The sequence below is a fragment of the Palaemon carinicauda genome, chromosome 2 (genome assembly GCF_036898095.1).
Source record: "Palaemon carinicauda isolate YSFRI2023 chromosome 2, ASM3689809v2, whole genome shotgun sequence".
Taxonomy (NCBI): domain Eukaryota; kingdom Metazoa; phylum Arthropoda; class Malacostraca; order Decapoda; family Palaemonidae; genus Palaemon; species Palaemon carinicauda.
In genome coordinates this window covers 100,370,373-100,381,888 of record NC_090726.1, presented here as the reverse complement: position 1 = coordinate 100,381,888, position 11,516 = coordinate 100,370,373, and the positions used below count along the sequence as shown (strand labels likewise).

Here is an 11,516-nt window from a genome sequence, read left to right as displayed (position 1 = left end):
CACCTGTTTTAGTAAGAAGAAAACCTAGTGTTTTATTTTAACTTTGAAGAATAAGGCCTATTTTATTTCTAACTCTGAAGAATAAGGCCAATTGTTTTTTACTTAGAAAAATAAGCCCACTTGTGTTTCTCTACTTTGAAGAAGGGGGAAGAAGAAGCCCACTATTTTTTACTTTGAAGAATAAAGCCACTTTCCAAAGTTATGCTATAGATAGGAGTAAGAAATCCAGTTGTGATTACCCAAACAATCCCACAATGCTTCTCAAAATAAAGAAGATAGGCCAATGTAAAGGCTCTTGTTATTCAACAATACAGTTTGTCAGCTAAACACCTTCGTCCCAAGCAATCTTTTATATCATTGGATTCGTAGCCTTAGATGTGGATCAGAGAATGGCGTGCCTTCGTTTTATCTGTTTCCTGTGGTAAGTGACCAGCTCAACTTTACCATTGAATAATTAACATAATTTTAAGAGTATTTAATTTTTTGATATATGGACATTCCTGTAGATATGTGTATCAATTCATTATGTATATTTATGTATTGTTTTATAGAATTGTTAGACTACAGCAGAAAAGATCTGCTTTATGTATCGCTATGATGAGAAAAACTGTACTATTCAGGGCTACCCATAATAGGTTGGTTTAATTTGAGGGATTGTACGAAAATCTCCCGCGATCACCAATCTGCACTCGCCAGTATGGTGATCAAAGTCGGCCAAAGCCCAGACATAAATTGACATGTCTGAGGACTTTGTTCTGGAGTGGGCTATAAAAGACTGCATTTGTTGTTACTGTTGTATGTACTATATATAATATATATATATATATATATATATATATATATATATATATATATATATATATATATATATATATATATATATACACACACACACCCATACTGATACCACTAATATTTCAAGTTTGCTGCATATAGAATCAACTCATAATGTTATTGCAAACAAATTTGGTAATGAATATTATTTTTCTCCCAGATTTACTTACTGTTATATGAAACAGATTAAGTATTTCTCCTATACAGTATAATAAAGAGCAAGTGAAGTGTCTATCTATCTATCTATCTATCTTTCTATCTATCCATCTATCTATTCCGGTCACTCTCAGCGACAAGGCGTATAGTTACTGGTCTTTTCTCGTCCATTGGGCAGGGGGAGAAGGAGTAATCGTACCCTGGTGAAAGAGGTTGTTGTAGGAAAGGGAGAGTTTATTATTATTATTATTATTATTATTATTATTATTAGCCAAGCTACAACCCTAGTTGGAAAAGCAAGATGCTATAAGCCCAAGGGCTCCAACAGGGAAAAATAGCCCAGTGAGGAAAGGAAATAAGGAAATAAATAAATGATGAGAATAAATTAACAATCAATCATTCTAAAAACAGTAACAACGTCAAAACGGATATGTCCTGTATAAAATATTAACAACGTCAAAAACAGATATGTCATATATAAACTATAAAAAGACTCATGTCAGCCTGGTCAACATACAAACATTTGCTCCAACTTTGAACTTTTGAAGTTCTACTGCAAAGGTTTGAATCTGTGTATATTTAGTAGTCATTTTTGACGGATTGCGTACGCTAGTATATAAAATATTAGACACTATTATAATATCAAAGTTATTTTTAGATCTGAATTAAGGTACTGCCGACCATTACGAAATCCATGCGTAGCATTCACGTGCTTACTTTAGAACAATTACTATAGCTCCAGCCTGACATGCATTGTCCCATCAATTATAAATGACTGGGAACCCTGGCACTTCTGCAACAGCTACACCTAACCTGTCGCCGTTGCTAATACATTGTTGATGTTATTGAACTGGATGCATTGTTCCCTTTAGGGCTTGTGATATAACAGGTATTGTAGACAGTTGCCTTTAGTTACTCAAGAGTCCGTGGATGCAATGGGCAATTCGAATAGTTATTATAGATGAACTTAATAGAGTGCTTCACTTCTGACAGGACTCGCGTATCTCTCTCTCTCTCTCTCTCTCTCTCTCTCTCTCTCTCTCTCTCTCTCTCTCTCTCTCTCTCTCTCAAAGGTATTATACTCTATATAAACACGTTTTTATAGGTTATATATGAAAGATCTTATAATGTTACTATTCTTGAAATATATTTTGTTCATTAATTCTCTTGTGGTTTATTTCCTTCCCTGTTTCCTTTCCTCACTGGGTTATTTTTCTCTGTTGGAGCCCTTGGATTTACAGCATCCTGCATTTCCAACTAGTGTTTTATCCTAGCTAGTAATAATAATAATAATAATAATAATAATAATAATAATAATAATAATAACAACTAGTGAACTCAAGAAACCATTATATCAAAATAGTTTAGAGTTAACATAGATTATACGTAAATCAAAAGAAGAATAACGGATGTCAGAAAATGTATTTAACAGAATAAGTTACTTAAGAAAATAATTATACATAGATCAAAGGAGTAACGTCTGCCAGAAAATATATATGATAGAATATACCACTTTAGAAAATATACATGATAGAATATACCACTTTAGAAAATATACATGATAGAATATACCACTATAGAAAATATACATGATAGAATTTACCACCTAAAATGTATTAAAACTCCACTCAAACTATTAAATATCAAAGGAAATATTTTAGTCAGGGAAGGATAATTCGCAACGCGGGCCAGTGAGGCCTTGCGAGATTGTATATATAATAGCTTGGCGGTGGTGCTGGAACTCCTGGAAGAGGAGGAGGAGGGAGCGTCTCTGGAAGCCTCGAAAACATCCAATAAAAGATCCCGTCCAATCTTTCTCTGCCGAAAACGGATTCAGTTCCTTGCTGTCCTTCCAAGATTTCATTATGTGACAATAGGATTTTGAGGATATAGTTTTCCCCCAATGGTCAGTCGGTTTTATTTCATATATATATATATATATATATATATATATATATATATATATATATATATATATATATTATATATATATATATATATATATATATATATATATGTATATAATTATATATATACTGTATATGTATGTATATAATTATATATACTGTATGTATATGTATATGTATATATATTATATATATATATATATATATATATATATATATATATATATATATATATATATGTATATATATGCATGTGTATATATACATATACGTATATATATAATGTGTATATGTATGTTTATATATATATGGATATATATATATATATACACGTATATATATATATATATATATATATATATATATATATATATATATATATATATATATATATAAATTATCCCTTTCTGGGTGATTATACCTTAACGGTACCGTTATGACCAGCAAAGCTGTACCAGTCAGGGCCACCCAAACTAGGTTGGTATGCTGTAACTGATCAAACAATAATCTCCCACCATCACCAATCTGCACTGGCCAGCGTGGTGATGAAAACTGGCCAAACCCCAAATATGACCAATGACGCGTGTGATTCATTTGTCCTGCAGTGGACTAGAAACGGCTGTATGTATTGTGTATGTATGTGTGTGTGTATATATATATATATATATATATATATATATATGTATGTGTGTGTTTGTGTATGTGTATGCGGGTGTGTGTGTAGAGGGAGTCACCTGGTGTCTGCAAGTGTAGTGTGGGTGCCTTATCATGAATGATCCTAGAGAAATGATTACATTGCAAATTTTGTTGTTAAGAGAGCTCAGATCCTTTGGCACATGTTCTTAAATGTTAACCCTTAATACAGAGTTCCAGGGGTTGTTATTCTACTTTACTTGCAGCTTGTACGATATAGTAAATGGTTAGTTGTTTTAAAGCATGGATATAGTAATAACACTTTGTTTATTACTATAAGAGTGAAAAGTAAATTGGTATTAGAATCCAAAAATAATATGAAAAAATAATTTGCATAATAACTATACTAGGAAAAAAAAATGCAGTAGGTTTGAAAAATTAAGGTAAGCAAACAATTTGCATAATGGACTGTTTCATATCTCCACCACAAAGACACTTTCTTCTTGTTTCAGTGTTGCATAGTTTACTACAACTTTTGTTTTTTTCGTTCCAGCATTTTCTATGATTTTTTCCATATTGAACCTTTGCGTGTCGTAAAACTCAAGAGACATTAGCATTGTATAGTTCTCTTGTGAGGTTATTCATTGAAAGAGTTTACTTCCAGGTCCTCTTCTTCATTAACAGTAACATAATTTTTAAATTTCTTAGCTGTTAGATGTTTTTATAAGAGAAAAAATCTGCCAATGTATATCGTTTCGTCTATAAATGGCATTCCAAAATCTAACTATTGTTCGATAATTTTGGGTAGTGCCATAGCCTCTGTACCATGGTCTTACACTGTCTTGGGTTAGTTCTCGTGCTTGAGGTTACATTACATTATTTTACCTTATTTCTCTTCCTTTTAATTTGAAGATTTTTTATAGTTTATATATGAAAGATCTGTTTTAATGCTACCGTTCTTAAAATGTTTTATTCTAATTTTTCATTACTTCTCTTGTATTTTATTTCCTTGTTTCCTTTCCTCACCGAGTTAATTTTTCCTATTTGAACCTTTGGTCTTATAGTATCCTGTTATTCCAAGTAGGGCTTTAGCTTAGCTAGTAATAATAATAATAACGGTTAGGACTTTAGCTTAGCTAGTAATAATAATAATAATAATAATAGTAATAATGATAATAATAATAATAATAATGATGATAATAATGGTAATAACCAAGTTCACGACGCTAATAGCAAGGAGAACAATCTTAGCAAAAAAAAAAAAAAAAAAAGAGGAAGGAAGAAGAAGCCAGGCAGTCAAGCAGTAAATGCTGCCGTGAATAATTAGCAAGATCAGAAGTAAAACCTCGCCATGAACCCTCAGGGAATAGTTTCAGAGCTTCCAAAGCAAGAGACGAGAATCCAATGTTTACTCTTTCAAGACAGACTTTTCTTCTTCTTCATCTGAAGTATAGTTTCATAAAAGCCCGAGCAATGAGAGGCATTGTAAGCTTTCAACAGCTCGAATAGAAAATGTGAAGTACCTGTAGAGAGGAAGAATAGCCCTCTCTCTCTCTCTCTCTCTCTCTCTCTCTCTCTCTCTCTCTCTCTCTCTCTCTCTCTCTCTCTCTCTCTCTTACAATGGATCTATTCATACATGGAAAAACTATAAGACATGAAGTGGATTTAAAGAGGAAATTAACTGTTCTGTCTCTCTCTCTCTCTCTCTCTCTCTCTCTCTCTCTCTCTCTCTCTCTCTCTCTCTCTCTCTCTCTCTCTCTCTCACACACACAATGGATCTATTCATACATGGAAAAACTATAAGACATGAAGAAGTGGATTTAAAGAGAGGAAATTAACTTCTCTCTCTCTCTCTCTCTCTCTCTCTCTCTCTCTCTCTCTCTCTCTCTCTCTCTCTCTCTCTCTCTCTCTCTCTCAAGGAATCTATTCATACATGGAAAAAGGATAAGACTTGAAGAGGGGCGAGAAAAATAAAGGAAGTTAACAAGGATTTGTTTGATCAAGAAAATAAGGTGTTAATTATTCCTCGAGCTACGAAGAACGATCCCTTGAACTGTTTGAAAAGAAATCCGTGATTGTTTAAAATTCCAAAGAGACAAATGAAGAGTTAAGCAAAGTTATTATTGGTTGTCCGTAAATATATTTTGTTTCCGAAATTGCTATTTAGGGCAAAGAAGTTTTATTGTATCATCATCATCATCATCATCATCTCCTACGCTTATGAAGGCAAAGGGCCTCGGTTAGATTTCGCCAGTCGTCTCTATATTGAGCCTTTAATTCAATACGTCTCCATTCATCATCTACTTCGCGCTTCATAGTTTTCAGGTTGAAAAAGCGTATGTATATAGTATATCAAGAATTATTTATTATTAATTTATTTAATGGTTATTGATATTTATGATCATATTTACGTATTAAAACTGCAACTGTGATAATAATAATCTAAATGCTTTTTTATTATTGATTTTACTATATGCTTTAAACTGGTTCAATAGTTATGAATATTTATATTACGGATTAATAAGCCAATTATGGTAGTAGTAATCTACATACTTCATATAATTATTTTATTTTTAATGTATATAATAGTTATTAATATTTATATTATGGATTAAAACAAACTAACTGCGATAGTAGTGATTTAAATCAAATGATTATCAAAATTCATGATTTTAGAAATTATTATTCGATTTCGCGTCAGGTCATGATAACCCAAAATGAACAATCAGTATTATCGGAATATTTCATTATGCTTGAACAGCGCAGCGAAATCTGAAATGTTCGCTGATGATAACTTTTGACGTTTTTAATTGACTGTGTCGCTGCTATTAGAGGCCCGGTGCACTTCGCAGCGCAAATCTCTTAATCTAATTCCGATGCCTGTATTGGAAATGTGTGTTTCTGGAAATATTCACATTTAGCTTACTTCTTTAGATTTCGTAGGTGTACAGACCGAATTGTCTTTTCGTGTAATCTGGTTGGTTTAATTTAACCTGTATTGGTAATAAATGCTGCTTTAATTTAACCAATAAATGTGATAAACGTTGCTCAATGGTAATAAACGCTGTTTTAATTTAACCAATAAATGTGATAGACGTTGCTTAATAGTAATGAACGCTGCTTTAAGTGTAATCAGGTTGGTTTAATTTAACCTATTGGTAATAAATGCTGTTTTAATTTAACCAATAAATGTGATAAACGTTGTTTAATGGTAATAAATGCTGCTTTAATTTAACCAATAAATGTGATAAACGTTGCTCAATGGTAATAAATGCTGCTTTAATTTAACCAATAAATGTGATAGACGTTGCTTAATAGTAATGAACGCTGCTTTAAGTGTAATCAGGTTGGTTTAATTTAACCTATTGGTAATAAATGCTGTTTTAATTTAACCAATAAATGTGATAAACGTTGTTTAATGGTAATAAATGCTGTTTTAATTTAACCAATAAATGTGATAAACGTTGTTTAATGGTAATAAATGCTGTTTTAATTTAACCAATAAATGTGATAAACGTTGTTTAATGGTAATAAATGCTGTTTTAATTTAACCAATAAATGTGATAAACGTTGCTTAATGATAATAAACGCTGCTTTAGTTTATCAATAAATGTGATAAACGTTGCTTAATGGTAGAAAACGCTGCTTTAATTTAACCAATAAATGTGATAAACGTTGCTTAATGGTAATAAACGCTGCTTTAATTTAACCAATAAATGTGATAAACGTTGCTTAATGGTAATGAACGCGTCTTTAATTTAACCAATAATTATAATAAACGTTGCTTTAATTTTACCATTAATGGTAATAAACGCTGCTTTAGTTTAACCAATAAATGTGATAAACGTTGTTTAATGGTAATAAACGCTGCTTTAATTTAACCAATAATTATAATAAACGTTGCTTTAATTTTACCATTAATGGTAATAAACGCTGCTTTAGTTTAACCAATAAATGTGATAAACGTTGTTTAATGGTAATAAACGCTGCTTTAATTTAACCAATAAATGTGATAAACGTTGCTTAATGGTAATAAACGCTGCTTTAATTTAACCAATAAATGTGATAAACGTTGCTTAATGGTAATGAACGCGTCTTTAATTTAACCAATAAATGTGATAAACTTTGCTTGATGGTAATGAACGCTGCTTCAATTTAACCAATAAATGTGATAAACTTTGCTCAATGGTAATAAACGCTGCTTTAGTTTAACCAATAAATGTGATAAACGTTGCTCAATGGTAATGAACGCGTCTTTAATTTAACCAATAAATGTGATAAACTTTGCTTAATGGTAATGAACGCGTCTTTAATTTAACCAATAAATGTGATAAACTTTGCTCAATGGTAATAAACGCTGCTTTAGTTTAACCAATAAATGTGATAAACGTTGCTCAATGGTAATGAGCGCTGCTTTAGTTTAACCAATAAATGTGATAAACGTTGCTCAATGGTAATAAACGCTGCTTTAGTTTAACCAATAAATGTGATAAACGTTGCTCAATGGTAATGAGCGCTGCTTTAGTTTAACCAATAAATGTGATAAACGTTGCTCAATGGTAATAAACGCTGCTTTAGTTTAACCAATAAATGTGATAAACGTTGCTTAATGGTAATAAACGCTGCTTTAGTTTAACCAATAAATGTGATAAACGTTGCTCAATGGTAATGAGCGCTGCTTTAGTTTAACCAATAAATGTGATAAACGTTGCTCAATGGTAATGAGCGCTGCTTTAGTTTAACCAATAAATGTGATAAACGTTGCTCAATGGTAATAAACGCTGCTTTAGTTTAACCAATAAATGTGATAAACGTTGCTCAATGGTAATAAACGCTGCTTTAGTTTAACCAATAAATGTGATAAACGTTGCTCAATGGTAATGAACGCGTCTTTAATTTAACCAATAAATGTGATAAACTTTGCTTAATGGTAATGAACGCGTCTTTAATTTAACCAATAAATGTGATAAACTTTGCTCAATGGTAATAAACGCTGCTTTAGTTTAACCAATAAATGTGATAAACGTTGCTCAATGGTAATGAACGCGTCTTTAATTTAACCAATAAATGTGATAAACTTTGCTTAATGGTAATGAACGCGTCTTTAATTTAACCAATAAATGTGATAAACTTTGCTCAATGGTAATAAACGCTGCTTTAGTTTAACCAATAAATGTGATAAACGTTGCTCAATGGTAATGAGCGCTGCTTTAGTTTAACCAATAAATGTGATAAACGTTGCTCAATGGTAATAAACGCTGCTTTAGTTTAACCAATAAATGTGATAAACGTTGCTTAATGGTAATGAACGCGTCTTTAATTTAACCAATAATTATAATAAACGTTGCTTTAATTTTACCATTAATGGTAATAAACGCTGCTTTAGTTTAACCAATAAATGTGATAAACGTTGCTCAATGGTAATGAACGCGTCTTTAATTTAACCAATAAATGTGATAAACTTTGCTCAATGGTAATAAACGCTGCTTTAGTTTAACCAATAAATGTGATAAACGTTGCTCAATGGTAATGAGCGCTGCTTTAGTTTAACCAATAAATGTGATAAACGTTGCTCAATGGTAAGAAACGCTGCTTTAGTTTAACCAATAAATGTGATAAACGTTGCTCAATGGTAAGAAACGCTGCTTTAATTTAACCAATAAATGTGATAAACGTTGCTCAACGGTAATGAGCGCTGCTTTAGTTTAACCAATAAATGTGATAAACGTTGCTCAACGGTAATAAACGCTGCTTTAATTTACCCAATAAATGTGATAAACGTTGCTTAATGGTAATAAACGCTGCTTTAATTTACCCAATAAATGTGATAAACGTTGCTTAATGGTAATAAACGCTGCTTTAATTTACCCAATAAATGTGATAAACGTTGCTTAATGGTAATAAACGCTGCTTTAATTTAACCAGTATATGTGATAAACGGTGCTTAATGGTAATAAACGCTGCTTTAATTTAACCAATAAATGTGATAAACGTTGCTTAATGGTAATAAACGCTGCTTTAATTTAACCAGTATATGTGATAAACGGTGCTTAATGGTAATAAACGCTGCTTTAATTTAACCAATAAATGTGATAAACGTTGCTTAATGGTAATAAACGCTGCTTTAATTTAACCAGTATATGTGATAAACGGTGCTTAATGGTAATAAACGCTGCTTTAATTTAACCAGTATATGTGATAAACGGTGCTTAATGGTAATAAACGCTGCTTTAATTTAACCAGTATATGTGATAAACGGTGCTTAATGGTAATAAACGCTGCTTTAATTTAACCATTAATGGTAATAAACGCTGGTTGAGGGTACACTGGGGCACACTATTCTATCTTATTTCTCTTCTTCTTGTTCAGTTAAAGTTTTTATAGTTTATATATGAGATATTTGTTTTAATGTTGTTAGTCCTAAAAATATTTTATTTTTTTCCTCTTTTCCTTTCCTCACATGGCTATTTTCCCTGTTGGAGACCCTGGGCTTATAGCATCCTGCTTTTCCAAATAGGGTTGTAGCTTACCAATTAATAATAATAATAATAATAATAATAATTTAACCAATAAGTGTAATAAACGTTGCTTTAATTTTGCTATTAATTGTAATAAACGTTGCTTTAATTTGACCAACAATGATAATAAACGATACTTTAACCTATAATGGTAAGATACGTTGCTTTAATTTTACCAATAAAGGTGGTAAGCGTTACTTTAACCTATAATGGTAATAAACTTTGCTCTCTCTCTCTCTCTCTCTCTCTCTCTCTCTCTCTCTCTCTCTCTCTCTCTCTCTCTCTCTCTCTGCATTGCTTGTTAGAATGAAAAGCTATGCCCTTATCAATATGAGGCTATGCTTCGGGAAATAATTGCTAAAATTATAATGTATCTTGATAGCGAAGTCAGATGGTTGACGTGATCAGAGGTAGTAGAGTCCATGAAAATGGATTGACGAGAACAGAGCTATCAATGTTCATTGGAAATGAGTTGATGTGATCAGACCTATTGATGGACATTGTTAGTTGATGGGATCAGAGCTAGTAGAGTCATTGGGAATTAGTTGATATGATCAGAGCTAGTAGGATCTATGGAAAATGGATTGACAGGAACAGAGCTATTAATGTTCATTGGATATTAGTTGTGATCAGAGCTATTGATGGATATTGTTAATTGATGGGATCAGAGCTAGTAGAGTCATTGGGAATTAGTTGATATGATCAGAATTAGCGTCAATGGAAATAGATTGACGAGATCAGAGCTCATAAGTTCTTTGGAAATCAGTTGATGTGATCATAGCTAGGAGTGTCATTGAAGGTAACATCCAGTGATTTCAAATTCAAGGCAGAAATTCGGATAAGTTGGCGACAGGAAATGCCTGTTTATCAGATATCTATGTAAACGGGAGGTAAAATAGGGACGTACCTTTACGTTCTACCTATTTTTACCTCCGCCAAGCGGCGGAGGTTATGTTTTCGGTTCGGTTTGTTTGTTTGTTTGTTTGTTTGTTTCTCTGTTTGTCTGTCTGTCTGTGGACAACGTAGAGGCCACATTTCTACACGGAATCACTTCAAACTTGGCCAAGTAGTTCCCCAATGTGTATGGAAGAACTGATTAAATTTTGGTCAAGGTCACCCCAAGGTCAAGGTCACAGGGGTCACTGGTGTCACTATGACATAAGTGGCCATATCAAGAGACAGAAATAAAGCACTGACTTTTGCATAAGCCAACAGGGAAGTCCTAGTCCAGGCGCAACCCATGGGTGATGTTCAAATTTATAAAGGTCAAAGGTCAAGGTCATATTGGTGCATTATATCAATGTCATATTAAGTATCAGTGGCAAATGAACAAAGATCACTTGAAGGTCAAAAGTCAAGCAGGTCACTTGAAGGTCAAGGTCACGTGAAGGTCAAGGTCACGTGAAGGTCAAGGTCACCTGAAGGTCAAGGTCACGTGAAGGTCAAGTACATTTGAAGATTCTAGGAC

The 11,516-nt window shown here is 32.4% G+C and overlaps 1 long non-coding RNA gene across 1 annotated transcript in view; it reads left to right on the top strand.

Moving 5' to 3' along the window:
- Positions 1-153: 153 nt before the first annotated feature.
- The window catches only part of LOC137619245 (uncharacterized), a 41,434-nt gene continuing 30,071 nt past the window's right edge, over positions 154-11,516 (top strand). The window contains exon 1 of the long non-coding RNA XR_011039871.1: positions 154-421. This is a non-coding gene — a long non-coding RNA (uncharacterized lncRNA). The remainder of the gene's footprint in view (positions 422-11,516) is intronic.